Source organism: Perna viridis, chromosome 4, assembly GCF_037379345.1.
Source record: "Perna viridis isolate PV_CMFRI_1.1 ecotype Kerala chromosome 4, ASM3737934v1, whole genome shotgun sequence".
Taxonomy (NCBI): Eukaryota; Metazoa; Mollusca; class Bivalvia; order Mytilida; family Mytilidae; genus Perna; species Perna viridis.
In genome coordinates this window covers 40,588,123-40,602,436 of record NC_142448.1, presented here as the reverse complement: position 1 = coordinate 40,602,436, position 14,314 = coordinate 40,588,123, and the positions used below count along the sequence as shown (strand labels likewise).

Sequence of the window (14,314 nt, the reverse complement as noted above, 5' to 3'; positions counted from 1 at the left end):
TTCTATTTTCTAAACTGCTGACCACATATATTATTCCCAGGTCAAACCAATATGTACAAATGTACATGTACTAAGTCCAGTGTTCAAGGATTTTTCAAAATTGAGGTTTCCTTGGGAAAAATCCATATAAAATCAACATTCCCACAGTCAATGACTGCTTTCCTAACAAAACGAATCCTAACAGCATATGAAGTTTTCAACTTGCCATGGGTAAGTGTAACCAAGTACCTAACTTTCCCTGACCCAAATTTCACTTGGCCTGGGTAACAGGAATAGGAATCCTAGAAGACTGCTTTAAGTAATAAACTGGTTGGTTATGCAAAATTTGTGTTCACAGCACAGAGTTATATATAAATCCTTGTTCACAGTAATGGTTACGTTTAAATTTAAAAGTATGGTTTAATTGGACTGTCCATTGTGTTGGCTTAATGTGTAAACACAAGTGGAAAAAAAGAGATAGACACCTTAATGCATACTGTATATGCATGCACAAATGTATATAGTAAATGTACCCGATATCAGAATAATGAAATTTCCACTGGGCTTTGCCACATATAAGAAACAAGAACATACTTAATGTATTCAATTTTCTTTTATTATACATGTACAATGTATCACATTTTACCACAATATGTCTTATAGCAGATACTGAAAACTTTTGCAACTGTATTGTTTTACATTTTTATATTAAGAGTCAGTCTTGAACAGATACTTTCCCATGAAAATAGGTAAATACATGTAATATTTAATCTGCGCCTTCCTCATGCTCAAAAATATAATGTGTTGATTCTCCCATACTAAACATTTACTGAATTTAAGTCATTGTGTGTCCAATATGCTGTTGAAATGGGTCAAATCAGTTGAATAATTGACATGCAAGTCATGTTTCCTTCTGCTTCATATACATGTGCATTGTCTATGAATTCAATTCACACTGCTTAGGATGCTGAAAATTAAAACAAACCAGTATCAATATACATGTAATACATATAAAAATTGAAAGCTTTCATAATTGTAAGCTTATAATATCTATATATGATTATAAATTGCATGTACAATGTATAGTCGGCGTCACATAAATAACATACTGTTAAAATTTGAATAAAAATATTTTCTACGACTTTATTGACACCTACCGTCGTTTAAATTGTCTTAAATGACTTGCTCATTCGTTTAGCCAAACGGCTTCTCCCTAAACATTGAATCGTTAAATTCCGGTCAGATTTTAATTCTAGGTGGCAATATTTACATTGTAAAAAGTCGGCCATGTTTACAGTGATCGGGTTGCTAGGAGATGTTGTTTACGTTTAAATGGTTTGTCCAAAAACCGAAGAACCCAGAATGCAATTCGGCGTTATTTCGGATATCTCGGATTTATTTTACGCGAACAACGTATAATACCGAGAAGTTGATCAAGCAGACGATTGTCACCGGAGTTCGACGGGAACTTACGCACTTAGTTTGTAAACAAATCGTCCCGTAAAAACCAACATGGCGGATATTAGTATGGGATTTTCCCGTAAGGATTTGTTACGCATGATTTAAGCTAATAAGCGACTTGTTTTTGAGAAGCTGTTTGGCTAAACGAATGAGCAAGTCATTTAAGACAATTTAAACGACGGTTGGTGTCAATAAAGTCGAAGAAAATATTTTTATTCAAATTTTAACAGTATGTTATTTATGTGACGCCGAGTATACTTGTACTATTTTGTTAAGACCTGATTGAAAAGGATGGTAACAGCTGTGATACCGCACTTGATTGTGTTTTATAATGCAACTTCAGTATGTATTCAATACATTGTTAAGTAGAAAATACATGTTTAATGACAGTTCCCTGGTGGACTCATGTCATATTTAGCAATGAGTAGGAGGTTCGATTCCTCTTGTTCTGTAAATCATTTTAAAATTGAATGGTTAAATGAAATAAATTAAAATAAAAAAGGAACAACCATTTGATTTTTATGGGAAGAGCTACATTTGTAAACTATCCTGCCTTACTATTTTGTGAAAAAAGGTCCTGCCTTCATTATTTTAACAATTTTATTAGGACAATCATTGATCGGTTTTTTTTTTTGGTTTCATAAAGTGAATATTTCAATCTTTCTTTTTTATTTCATTTTTAAGCATACCTCCCCCCACAAAAAAAAAAAAAACACACACACATACACATACATGTAAAGTGCAATTGATACAATGTATTTCTGACTTACTGTTGTCTGTTATTTTTGGTTTGTAGTACTGTAGTTTCTAAGCATCTTTTTAATACTGTAATTAAGACAACTTGACTGGTAATGTGTTTGAAATAAATGTACATTTTGTAAACGAAGGTTAATTTCATAATACTGCCTTTCATGATTAAATTTCTACCTTAGTAACTGCATCAATAATAAGGAAATTAATATCGTTGATGAAATTAATCTTGTTTATGATCGAGTATCTCATACATTATGTATTTCAATGGGCGGTTCCTAAAAACACACATAAGAAATGGCGGACTAGCAAAATATGAACTACAAACTAGCCATGTGAATAATGAGCTGTATATGTGAGCTAGATCAATAAAATTTCTCTAAAATGAAAATAAATATCATAAATGATGATAAATCATTGTAAAACCTTATCATAATTATGAAAACATTAGGTTCAAATGGGCAAAATCAAGTTTTTTCATAAAACCAAGGCTCGGTTTTACCAGGACAATAATAAACATGGCTTTTCCACTTACCTGGTTAATTTCTTTTTATATCTACCGAATTTGTGTATCTCCTTATGATAAATCCAAAATTTACAACTTTCTGAATCGCTATATCATAATTTCACGTTAATCTGTCCATTCGATCGCTAGAAATTACATTTTGAAAAAATTGTGTATAAAATCTTAAAGTCATACAGAAATTTTTAACATGGCGGCAACCGGAAGATTGAGCCCCCTGCTCGACGACATGACTATTGCCATATTTTTTTCAAAATCAACGCATGCGCAATAAGATTTTGTGTAAAAGTTTTTGTTGCGGGAAATGGCAAAATATGGTAGACACGTACACCTTCGTTGTACATTGACAGATGACGGACTGCAAGTGAGACCCTGTTATTTTTTTAGTTTTTTATATGTTTTGTAGGAAAATAAATGATTTTATGATTTTTTCTGCAGAATCAAACTGAGGACGTCCTCAGTTGTAAGTGGAGTCCTCAAATGAAGGTGTGTATACTTATCCGAGTCCCCAGTGACATGTATACTGGGACCAACACACACACACACACACACACAACAAAAGAAAAGAAAAGAAAAGAAAAGAAAAAAAAACAAATAAAAACGAAAAATTGAATGTATCATATATATTGGAATAAATGTATGCATTATTTTTCCAGGAAAATATCCAGAACATTAATCGTGTATTTAATACTTATTTGCATACCTTGATTTATTCTTATTTTAGTGCAAACATGTTTACATAACGAGAGGCTTCAAGGAGCCTGAATCGCTCACCTTGTTAAAGTTTGTCTTTCAAGAGCAATAAATTTAACGAGGAGTTGTCCAACAATGTTGACACAACAAGACTTTAGTAGGACTATCTTAACGATCATTTCAACGATTAAAGTTTTTTTCTATCTATTAGAGTTTGCAAATATTGGCTGAAAACTGTGACAAAAAGTGTCGTTTTTCATTTTTCGCCTGACAACTTTAATCCCTGACGACTTTTGAAGGTGAGATTTGCCATCGTTTTTCACATAAAACAATCCTTCCTAGGTCATTTACATGTCCGCATGAGGGCATAAGAAAGTAACATATTAAACTACTGACAATGATTGATAAACTATCACTGAAAAGGATAAATTTTTAATTTCTGAAAATGAAATGAACGTGTATACCTCAGTCTGATATGCTTTGTGTAATTTCAGTATTTCCAATGAAAGAAAATCTGAAAATACATGTGAAAATAAACAAAGCGTGACAATATCAATATCTGGTACCGATAGACGATAAAATGTAGTAACTTTACATGAACTTAAAATGTGTATGCTTTAATTATATCTCGGCAATTAATAAGGTATGCATTAAATTAATGAAATATTCCCGCGTTTCATCGAATGGCAGGATACATTTGTATTAAAGGTACGTCTGATTTATCACGTGATTCAAGGATTTAGTCAGTTTCACCCGCACAGTCGTAGTGTCAAGATGGACATCGGGATTAGTTCTCCAGTTCGCAGGGCCATCGCGGGCTAAGTTGAAAATGTTGTATCTCATACTAAGCAGGATTAATTAAATAACATGTCTATACCAATGGAATCAGACTGAACAATTTACAATCCAACTTACAACAATCACAGTTAGAGTTATCCGACGCTCAACTTATGAAATTTGAAGAAACTGTATGTGACTGAGCGAAAACAGTAAAGAAGTCTAAGACAGAGAAATATAAGAGGTGTAGGCAGACGTATCCATATATTAAGGATAAAGAATGAGCAGACAAATCCTTAAAGCCAGGAAGGTGTTTTACTTGTGGCCGCCATGGCCATTGGAGCGACTCTTGTCCAGGAAACAAGAAATGTAAGTTAAATATTTTTAATTCTTTTGTGTTTTTTAATGGCAAGTCAGTAGACGATAAAACAAATTATTTTACGGTAGAATATTTGCATATGGACAGTATTTATCATGGTAGGAATGATAATTTATTGAATGTAAGTTCAAATGATGATAAATTTAAAATTTGTGTTATTAATCCTTCAACATCGGCACCTGTAGGTAGATAAAAGGGCAAGTTTAATGAATGCAAATTAATCACAGATACTCAATACATACTGAACATTAATTATAAAATCCGGTTATAGAATACATTTTAAAACTGAGCATCACATATAAAACAAATAACTCGGTTCTTTTACAATATAATTTTGTTTTTTTTTTTGTTTTTTCTGAGATAACTTGTTTATTGAACAAGGGTTGTGTTAAAGAGGTTCATGTAAAGCCAAAAGTCATTCATCCCTTGACAGTAGCCCATAACTAGCTCAGGTAAACCTAGACTCGTTTAAGATTGTATCCTCACTTGTTTAAGTTTAAATTTAAGTATGAGGATGGAAGTGTAGCTAAAGAGATTTTTCATAAAGGAGATTTCATTTACAGTTATGATTTGATATCTGCTTATCACCATATTGATATTTTCAAGACCACCAGGAATACTTTTCCTTTTTTAAGATTTTCGTGAAAGTTTTGTAGCAAGGTATTGAGAGAGGTTGTTCAAGATATAAAATCTAAAAGCATGAAAATAATCATGTTTCTAGACGATGGTTTGTGGGGGGAGAGAAAAGCTATGATGAAGCTTTGAAGTATAGTAATAACGTGAAGGAACTGTTAGTAAATTTAGGGTTTTTAATTGCGTATGACAAATGTCACTGGCATCCATGCCAAAAGCTAGATTGGTTAGATTACGCTTGGGATTTTAGGATTTGTGTAATGTTTGTAAAAAAGGAGAGAATTAGAAAAGTTGAGAATCAAGTTAAGTATTTGTTGGAACAGGTTAGTTCCAGAAAAGTTTTTATCAGTGCAAGATATCTGGCAAGCATTGTGGGCAATTCATTTCTATGTACGCCGTTTTAGGCAATTTAGTCCGCTTCAGGACGAGATTTGTGTATGGTTTTGTATTAGCCAGGACAAGCTGGTTAGCTTCTGTAAAATTTACACCAGAGGATATATTCGAATTGATTTTTGGGACCAAAATTGCAAAATTTTGAATAAAAAAGGCGCTAGCATATTCACTTTACAAACCAGTCATGCTTTTGATGAAGAGTGTTTTTATGATGTAGGCTTTGGTGGTTATTGTTGTATACAAGATTCTTAATTTGATAATTCTGAAATAATTTGTGATAATTGGACTCAATTTAAGAGTCTAGAAGGTTCCACTAGGAGGGACTTAGAGTGTATAAAAAGGGTAATGTTAAATCTACATAAAGACACATGGGTTACCAGATCCCACTTTGAATTCTTTTGTCATCTCTTTACAAGTCTGCAAAAAGGTTACAGGGTAAACCTGTAAAAAAGGAACCAGTAACCTGTGATATTATCTTAAATTTGTTTTCGAAATTGGTCATTCAAATGATCTTTTAGTGAAAAGAGATTTAGTGATGATTGTGCTAAGTTTTTCTGTTTTTTTTTACGTTTCGATGAAATCAGTACTTTAAAATGCAATGAGATTTTTTTTTGTCACTGATGATTATTTAAAATATTTTATCGGTCAGTTTAAAACAGATCAGTACAGAAAATAAAATCTAATATCTAAGGGAAATACTATAGCATGTCAAGCTGCAAGAGAGAACATTTTTGAAGACTGTAGCTCGCTACCACGACTGCTACTTCAAATGTTAATGAGTGTTGTATAAAGAGGCATGGACGTTGGAAGTCCTATTGGAGCAAAGATGGATATATAGATGATACTTTCGAAGATAGATTATCAGTTTTTCCTGACTTCCCTTTCTCTGTGTTTTCACTAGCTGTCTAGACATACGGTAATATGATATATTGTATTTACTGATAAGATGATGAATTTATTATATTTAATACTGACATTTCCGCGCGTTTCATCGAATAGTGGGGAATATTTGTATTAAAGGTGTGTCTGATTTGTCATGTGACTCAAGGATTTAGTATGTAGTATTTCCTTTTTGTATTACACATCATTGAGGTGTTTTAATGTTTTTATAATACCTTTAATATTTTTTTTATTGTAATGAGTCATTACATTTTGTATATTATTATATTCTTAAACTGTCTTTATTATGATTTGCATAATAAATACCTTCTAGCTGTCTTGGCATACGACAATATGATACATTGTTTTTTACTGATAAGATGATGAATTTAGTATAGTTAATATTTATAAAAATAACCCTACGGAAAAAATATAACACTAATTAAATATATATACATATAATTAATCGAAATTTGTTTGCTTGAAGTAGGATGACCCAAACGTTAATGGTTTCTAGAACAAACTGTAACATACATGAGGTTTCTCCTATATATGTTAAAAAAATGTGAATGGTTATTGAGCATCAGTTACAAAATAAAAGAACAAAAGTTAACATAAAACTTTGCGGAATAAACAATTTTCAATGATTGAACATGGAACAAAACAAAATTTTCTGAAATCTCCGAACTTTATATTATTGATATCTGAATGGTCCCCGGAAGTTAAGCTACCGAATTATGGTCGTATCAACGTGTTTCTATAGGACAGTGTTCGAATCATATTTGTGATGGTATTATGAGACACGTGTGCGATGTCAATGTAATTCGACTATTATCACCAACGAGTGGAGCCACTTTGTAACAGCAAAATATCAAAACCTAAAAGGAAAATCAGCCGGGCAGTGAGAGCAATTCTACAAGCAAAACTGGTAAAATGATCTAGATGCCAGACTTTATGAATTCTGACTGAACTGAAGTAACATAATACGTTTTTTTAAATATCTCAAATTAAACTTCTTAGATTTAAGCCTTTGACATTTGCTGATATGATTGCGTATTGACTTATACAGGGTAGACATATGTATATACTAATGCGGCAATTGTGTGAATATTTGTATGGTATTTTTATGTATCTATTATCGTATCGTATGTACTTTAAAGTATTTTTTTTGTTAATCTATAGATTCCTCTCCAGTTAAAAGTTATTTGCATTCCTTCTGCTATCTTGGAAATCAGATGATCTACAAACACAAACAAAAAAATATAATATATTAACCTATAGTCGTACGAAAACCGGTTTCACCAAAACAAGTATGTAGGTAATTTTGATATATTGATAAGTTTAGAGTCTGTGATAGCAGTTTAATTAGTTCCAAACATATCTGTAAACCTTTGTTAAATAAGAATGTATTTTGATAAATCATTAAGTCATTACGCTTACCCGTTTCATTCTTTGATGTCAAAATCGCCGATGACTGCCACGTACCACGTGGATTTTCGTCCCAGGAAGGAATTGATTTGAAAGTCTATATAATGCGCCTTGGTCCTGAAGTTCTATCAGCAGGTCTTTGTTTGAGAAGATGATTACTTATTTGCCTCAGTGATGTAATATTTATTTTCATATCACCTCTTAAAAAAACAACATTAATGTCAACAAGAACACTCTCTTAACTCCGAATGGTAAAGTCCCCTTTCCGCATTCGTAGTGCACCAACTAATCGTTCGCTATTTGTGGCAGTTCTAAAATAACACTTTCTTTTAATAAAATCGAAAGGAACAGTACAGTGAATTACAACTAGATAAAAATATCTAATCATATTGAAATTCAATTAACGATGCTATTTTTCAACGTACGATTAGGTTTTGTATAATTGTGTCGTTTAAGTGGAAGCAACCAATATTTTATTCATATTAGACATTGTGTTAATAATGTTATTGTTGATTTGAAGCATTTTCATACCCGCTGACGCGTGTTGCGTAAATGGTACATTTTAAGAGATCAGAAACAAGTGTCCATCTTCTTGCCAATCTTACCACTTCAAATGCATCTACCAGCCCAAAGCCCATCTTTGAGTGATCTACAGAGTACGAAAAGTTATAGCTTATATTAAAATATGAAAGGGTTGTAAAATCGTTCAAAATAGTATTTGCAAGAAAAACATGGACACAGGAAACTGATTAGCCAGTGTGCTCATTTGTGAGAAATTAGCATTTGAAATTGTAGCAGGATGAAGACTTTTTGGTGTTTTCTATAGATTTTGACTTATTAGCTTTAATCTATAAAAAAACTAAAAAAAAAAGACTACATAACTTATCATATTACATTTTAAGATGTGTTTAATGAAATCATGTATATAACAGGTGGGGGTGATTGGGCAAAAAAGTGATGCTTTGAAATATTGAACCAGAAGAGTCTGAAAATCTAACGATACTGACTGAATATGGGGTGCGAACATCCCTAATAGCCAGTATTATGAACATTTGTGCTGATGCCTAAATATATTCTTATTACAAGATAAACACTATACGTGATCATGACATATATTTAACAGTCCTAATTATTACACATTTGAAATTGAATTGACTCTTTTTTTTTCTCACTTTATTTATTGATAGTTGTAATAATTCAGCCCAATTTTCAACCAATGATGGAAGAATAACAAACATTTACAAAATTCGACACAATTCTTGCCTAAAATTGTCAAAGTATAACTTCAACTCACTCCTAATTATAGCGTGTTCTTAGTTTGAGACCTTTTAGAACGCTCCCGTAAAATTGTAATTTCAGAAAATGATATTCCAGTGATAATGAAAGTTTAGAACATATTTGCTATGAAGGATGGGTAATTGCATAAAATAATTATGAGAAAACAAAATGAAGTATTCACATTTTTTTTTTTTTTTTGCGGGACTGTTCATGAAAGAAACTCCTTTGCCGAAGAAACATGTACATAAATTATATCTCGCCCTAATCATTTGATGTAGTTATTAACCTGTAATATATGAACTAGTGATATTTGTATATTCGTAACACGACAATTGATGATTTAAATAACATCATTATTATCTCATAGTGTACAAAACAAATAAAAGACCTAGTTCATTGAAAATGGTTTTCAATAAATTCAAAAATTCCCAAGTCGATTAACCAGGTTTTCTAAAAAAGCAAAATGCAAATAAATACATATACGCCTATATGAAACTGTTGGTATTTAAATATCCAAACAATGAGCAATACAATGTAATATAATACATAAGGTATGTTGAGTGTTTAAATAGTATCATAGCCTAGATAGCTTATTTTTAAAACTGTTGATATACATAAACGACATTAATTTTTGGAGATCCCTTGCTCTGGAATATGGAAAATATAACTGAAAGTAGAATTAATGTTTTCGCTGTGAATATTTTCATATTAAACTCTTGTATTGCCGTGCCGAATAACTAAAGTAATTTGTTTAAGATTTAGATTGCATTCCAATAACAAAGTAGGCGTCAATTAAGTGTGTGTGCCAAGCTTAAGTCGCGCACACGAAACCGGTAATTTATGTACCCTCTACAATATAATCAGAATTATGATGATCTCCATATCAAGTTTATCCAGACTAAATATATTAAACATGGAAGTACTACATCATTTAACTTATCACCAAAAGGACCCAGATGTATCAGGAAGTCATGTATACACGCAACGATGAAAAGAATGTTTTTGATTCAACAACAAAACAGCAAATTGAAGAAATACCGAAAAGACCCGAAGCGGTAAGTAAACGTTTCAATATATACTTAAACAAACATCTAAAATTTAGTTATACAACTGTGTGATAGATATAACAAGAAACGTTCCGGGATAATTGTCAGTTAATTTTGGACCCTGTCATATATAAAAATAAAAAAAACACATTATGTTATATTATAACCTTGGTTTTCTTAAACTGCCACTTTCTACTTTGACTTTTGATATAAAGTAAGGTCTATTAAAGTAGTTACTATTTTTTAACACGTAAAAAGGGGTTGCAAAAAAATGAATAGCATCATCAAATGTAGAAGAAAGTGTTGTATTATTAACGTTTTTTTTGTTTTTTTGTTTTTTTGTTTTTTTTGTTTTTTTTTGTTTTTTTTTTTGTTTATTTATTTTATTTTTTATTTTTTTTGGATAAAAAACTAAAAGATGTTTTTCGACATTATTGTAGAGGATGGTTCCAAAACTGTTCAGGCCTCTAGGTGATTGCGAACGAATAGAACACGGCCTGTTTGCCAAAAACCCAAACGCTAACATTCAGGTTGGATATCATGTTGCTTTGGGAAGTTCTAAACACCACCATCGCAATACATCTCAACTTGTAGTTCTCGTCATGCAGCCGAAAAATTTCGGGAACTTAAGTTGAGAAGTCCACAGATATGGAAATAAAGACATTGCAGAAATTGACGTTGAAAATTTACCAGATGATGTTAAAATCATTGACATAACAAGGCTTCTTTACGAAATCAGTTTAAAGTCAGAGACACTGATATAAATGCAAAATTTAATAAATTTGCCGAGAGACATTCTGAGGTATTACTTACCGGCATGGTTCCGTTGTCATATCTAACGCTTTCGAAATTCACTGGATCTGTTTCGAATGGTAGTTGTTATGCCTCTTAATTTGACGACTATGATATTGACGAGGAAGACAACTGGTTTTGTTGAGAACGTGCACAACATGTTAAAAAGGGGAAGTGGATCTAACAAAACGCGTTTCACATTAAACATATTTTATAACAAAACAGACTTTTTTATTATACAGAATTATAATTTTGTAATTTGTTTGGACCATATGCCAACACAAAACAACAGCAAAAAAACGGCCTACGCACTTATAAAAAAACGAAAATAATTTATCAAATGTATACCCATATTCAAATAAAAAATGGGATTCATAAACTGACATAAAGACTGGTCGCTTGAATAGATTTGATCAATAAATACACATAAGGTATATTTTTTCTCATACTTTTACATATGTTTAAATTTTGATCTTGAGTTGCAAAAAAATATGTCACATGCAGGATCCAAGGAAGACAGAAGGGGAAGTATACAACTAATTACATTTTGTAAATTAATGTTGAAATGTCTGTATAAATCTGACAGATTTGTATTACTGAGTGTCATTCTGATATACGGGTTATTATTTTTGCCCGATTCTTAACTACAATGTATTTCAACTCATTACTAATTGTGTTGGACACACACATATATCCTCCCCAAATTTTTCGAGAATTTCAAAAATCCCATTCCCACGGGCGGATGTTTTTTTTTTTTATTATTATTTTTTTTTTTTTTTTGTTATAGCTCCTTTATGGCAGATCAGTTTTGCGAAAACCGTTGTAATTACGTTTTTTATGCCAAAATCAATATTCCTTTTATATTGAAGAGATAATATTTTTGTCAGGAATTAGTACATGTAGGAACTAATTGGTTTCAAACTTTCGAACATAATTTGTACATATAATGAAATACGCCAACAATTTGTAATGCTCGGGGAAGCGTTTTCCGCACTATAGTTGATTGTTTGTCTTTTGAGAATTCAAATTGAATATATACACTGTATTACTCCACTTTGATAAAATTTCAATATTTTCGTACTCCCAGACCACTGTAAATGTTTTCGCAATTTACCATGTACGATAAAAACGGACATTGTTTCCATATAAACAATGCAATATTTTCTTCCGTTTGTTTAGACAAATAAAATGGTATCGCATCAATTAAAACCGATAAAATTATTTCAAAAAAAGTATTTTTACCAATAATTTGGGCATTTTTATTCTTCTTGAATGGAGAAAAAATGTTCCCAGTGATCCATATACAACAAATATGGACATTTTTCACTTATTTTTCTTTTTTTTTTTATATTCAGAGCAGTGTCGCATTAGTCAAGATTACTTTATTATCTTAAAATTGAGTATATGTTACCCCAATTTTATGACATTTCAATAATTTTAAACTCCCAGATCAATGAAGATGTTTTCGCAATGTACCATGTATAATACATGCAATACAACATGGACATTTTCATTATCAAAAAATGCAACATTTACTTTTGTAGAGAAAAAAGGTGGTGTCGTATTACATAAAATGGCTAAATTACTTCTCAATAGTGTATGTTTAAGCAATACTTTCTGAGAATTTGATATATTTTTGTTCTCTTGGAATGAAGAAAATGTAATCTAAATGATCAATATACAACAAGTATGGTCATTTTCCAGATATAAATTTTTCTCTTTTAATATTCAGAGCAATTAGATGGTCTCGCACGAGACAAATATTCTCTTTTGTCTAAACATTTAGCATAAACAACCCTAATTTCATGAACTTTAAAATCCAAATCAGAGAGAATGTTTTTGCAATGTACCATGAATAATTAAAATGGACATTTTTTCTTATCAGCAATGTAATATTTTTTAGACAAATAAAATGGTATCACATTAGTTATTATAGCTAAATTATTTCAAAATAAAATATTTTACAAATACTTTATCAAATTTTGGTATTTCATTCTAGGGGAATGAAGAAAATTAGTTCCCAATAATCAACAACAACTATGGACATTTTTTACATACCAAAATACTTTCCTTTCATATTCAGAGCAAATATTTGGTATCGCATAAGTCACAAATACAATGTACACTATTATCTAAGAATTGAGTATCTTTTACCCGGAGATTATGACATTTCAATATTTTCGTACATCCAGACCAGTGAAAATGTTTTCCCAATTAGATGGTCTTCGGGCAATGAAGAAAATATGTTTCCAATGATCCATTTCTTTAAGAATTAAGTATCTTTTACCCAAAATTCATGAAATTTCAATATTTTCATACTTCTTCACCAGTAAAATTAATTATGCAATTTACCATATATAATGCAAATGCTAAATTTACGTTTTTAGACAAATAAGATCGTACCGCTTGAGGTAAAATCTAAGAATTGAGTATCTTTAACCCTAAATTTATAAAATTATAGTGTAGTAAAAATAATAATACAATGTACCACGTATAATACAAATGAACATTTTTCATATCACAATGCAATATTTTGTCTGCTTTAGACAATTAGACGGAATCGCATTGGCAAAAAATAGCATAATTACTTAAAAATATAGTATTTTTTATCAATACTTTCTTAAATTTTAACATTCTTATTCTCCTGGAACATGGAAAATATGTTCACAATGATTCAAATTAAACAGAAGTGAATATTTTTCACATAAAAAATAGTATTTATTTCATATTATAACCGAAATGATGGTATTGTGAAAAAAAAAACTTTATCAGTTGACAGTTTGGGAATTTTACTTCGATTTTATAACATTTCAATATTCTCGTCGTCTAACTTCTTTTTTCTATATCTAATTATTTTTTTCTTATTTTTATTCTTTAGACTACAATAGGAACACTTTTAATCTGGATAGTGTAGCCTCCCACAACTCTGAAATGTTCACATAATCCCCTTTCCAGGTACCCAAGAAAGTCACAAGAATATTTCTACACATCTCCGTAATTATCATTGGAGTATTTATTTTCCATAATCTGTTCAGACTTGATTTGTATTGTAATCAAATCATGGTCACTAAAGGGAAAGTGTACGTTTTAGCAAGTAAAATAATACGTAAATGTTCTCTACTTACAAACATGTAATCGAGTACATACTTCGAAATGCATCTACTAAATGTATATTTCCTTTGATCGGATTATCTCTTCCTGACAGTGTCGATAGTTTTATTATTAGTACCTGGTTCACTGCGCACCGAAATAGGGATTATATCAAATTTAACGTCAAATGTACAATTAAAATCGTCAGTCACC

The 14,314-nt window shown here is 31.0% G+C and overlaps 1 long non-coding RNA gene and 1 pseudogene across 10 annotated transcripts; one reads left to right on the top strand and one right to left on the bottom strand.

Moving 5' to 3' along the window:
- Nucleotides 1-573: 573 nt before the first annotated feature.
- On the bottom strand, nucleotides 574-14,284 carry LOC148620084 (uncharacterized). 9 transcript variants are annotated; one of them, XR_015921711.1, is made up of 6 exons: nucleotides 14,137-14,284; nucleotides 8,427-8,544; nucleotides 7,908-8,095; nucleotides 2,726-7,707; nucleotides 2,211-2,265; nucleotides 574-946 (listed from the first exon to the last, which is right to left on the bottom strand). It is a non-coding gene; the product is annotated as an uncharacterized LOC148620084 (long non-coding RNA). The 9 variants fall into 9 exon arrangements; XR_015921717.1 differs by having other exon boundaries at nucleotides 7,908-8,206; nucleotides 8,501-8,544; nucleotides 14,159-14,281; XR_015921719.1 differs by having other exon boundaries at nucleotides 8,501-8,544; nucleotides 14,159-14,281.
- Nucleotides 9,444-13,014, top strand: LOC148620085 (uncharacterized; annotated as a pseudogene). Its single transcript, XR_015921710.1, has 2 exons — nucleotides 9,444-10,228; nucleotides 10,660-13,014. The product of XR_015921710.1 is annotated as an uncharacterized LOC148620085 (transcript).
- Nucleotides 14,285-14,314: the final 30 nt, after the last annotated feature.